This window comes from Babylonia areolata, chromosome 19, assembly GCF_041734735.1.
Source record: "Babylonia areolata isolate BAREFJ2019XMU chromosome 19, ASM4173473v1, whole genome shotgun sequence".
Classification (NCBI taxonomy): Eukaryota; Metazoa; Mollusca; class Gastropoda; order Neogastropoda; family Buccinidae; genus Babylonia; species Babylonia areolata.
In genome coordinates, this window is record NC_134894.1 from 44,409,722 (window position 1) to 44,412,221 (window position 2,500).

Consider the following 2,500-nt stretch of genomic DNA (forward strand, 5'->3'; position numbering starts at 1 on the left):
TGAAGGGAATAGAACATTAGGACACAATAAGGGGAAACGTTGAAGCATTCAGAGCAATGTTTTATTCATGAGCTTTTGTTCAATTTTAATTAGTTATTATTCAAATAAACAAATATTCTTCTTTCTTTTCTTCTATATGCATCACACACATACAAAAACAGAGAGACAGACAGACAGACAGACAGACAGACAGACATTCTATTTCTCTCAACATCACAGCCATCACCCACACTGTCTCTCTCTCTTTCTTTCTTTCTCTCTCTCGCTCACACACACACACACACACACACACACAACCACACACACACACACACACACACACACACACACACACACACACGCATCCACGGGCCGTTCTGATCCATTCTCCAAGTATTAGAAGAAGGGTGTTTGTACATCACCGAGGTTCCGACCTGCAGGGGAAATAACCACGGTCAGGCCCCCGGGGACTGTTTGTGCCTGTCACTTGGCCGTTGCTACCAATCGTGCCGCGCACGTGAACAACGGATACCAATGAATGAATGACAGAGAACACGGTCATCAATGCAAAACGGCTAGAACGTTTCCATTATTTATAAAAAAATAAATAAATAAATAAAAACAGGAAAAAAAAAGAAAGAAAAAAAGGATGAGCTGGGAAGGGGTAGAAAAGGGGAGGGGAAGTGGGGAGAGAGAGAGGGGGGAGATAGAGAGAACGAGATAGAGGGAAGGAGAGAGAGAGAGAGGGAGATAGAGAGAACGAGACAGAGGGAAGGAGAGAGAGAGAGGGGGGGAGATAGACAGAGAGAACGAGATAGAGGGAAGGAGAGAGAGGGAGATAGAGAGAGAACGAGACAGAGGGAAGGAGAGAGAGAGAGACGGGGGGGAGATAGAGAGAACGAGATAGAGGGAAGGAGAGAGAGGGAGATAGAGAGAACGAGACAGAGGGAAGGAGAGAGAGAGAGAGAGAGAGGGAGATAGACAGAGAGAACGAGACAGAGGGAAGGAGAGAGAGAGGGAGATAGAGAGAACGAGATAGATGGAGAGAGAGAGAGGGGGGGAGATAGACAGAGAGAACGAGACAGAGGGAAGGAGAGAGAGAGGGAGATAGAGAGAACGAGACAGAGGGAGAGAGAGAGGGAGAGAGAGGGAGATAGACAGAGAGAACGAGATAGAGGGAGGGAGAGAGAGAGGGGCACAAACAGAGACAGAGACGGACTGACACAGACATACAGAGAGAGAGAGAGGAACATACACACACACATACACACACACACACACACACGCGCGCGCGCGCACGCACACGCACACGCACACACACACACACAGGGAGAGCGTGGGAGAGAGAGAGAGAGAGGAGGTTTTCAAAAATTCTCGGCTGCAACTTGATTTATGAGCCTGCGGTAGAGAGAGATGGAGAAAGAGAGATGGAGAGAGAGAATGGGGAAGGGGTATGGGGGCCGGGGGTGGGGGGGTGGAATGAGTGAGACTGACATACAGACCCATAAGCAGAGGGGTGAGAGAGAGACAGACAGACAGACAGAGAGAGAGAGAGAATGAGACAGAAAGAGAGACAGAGTAGGAAGAGACAGAGAGCTGGAGAAAGAGATACACAGATAGCATAACATTTGCATCAATCACAAATGATTGATTTGGTGCTGTCAAGATTATAACGAGTGTGTGTGTGTGTGTGTGTGTGTGTGTGTGTGTGTGTGTGTGTGTGTGTGTGCGTGCGTGCGTGCGCGTGCGTGCGTGCTTCCGTATGCGTGTGTATGTGTGTGTGTGTGTGTGTGTGTGTGTGTGTGTGTGTGTGTGTGTGTGTGTGTGTGTGTGTGTGTGTGCGCGCGCGCGCGCGCGGAGTGTTGTTGTTACTCTTCTTTTCTCTTGTTCTCGTACCTTTCTTTCTGTTTGTTTTTTTTAACTGGAGGAGGGAGTGGTTGAATTCAGTTCACCTTGTTTATATTGCTATCGAACACGTCATATTACAGCTCATGACAAATTCTTCAGAGTTTTACAAATCAAATATGAAAAACAACGCAACAACGAAAGTTGATTCTGGTAACTAAACAATCTGATCAAAAAGGAAATAATCATGTACGAATAAGAACAATATCACATCCAATTCAATCACTGGGGAGATCGAAACTGAATATTCGAAGAAAGGCCACAGACCCAAACGAAGGGGTGTGTGACAAAATCAACATTTACACAATACAATTGTTGACATTCTCAAGTTGTACGCATCCGTGAAAGTTGTAGCGTGCCGTGAACACGTTGTATCTCGAAAGCTGAACAATAAAAATATATATATATATATATATATATATAAATCCTATTCTCCGAATCACCGAACTACAAATCACGCCTTGTATTAATTATGTATCTACTAAAGCAATGAGTATAGATATCAGACACACTAAATAAAAAAATAAAAAATGTTGATGTAAGCGTGTAACAAGCAAAGCACACGTGAAAATCTTGTGTTTCATGCACATCACTATCTGATGCATTCCCACAGACA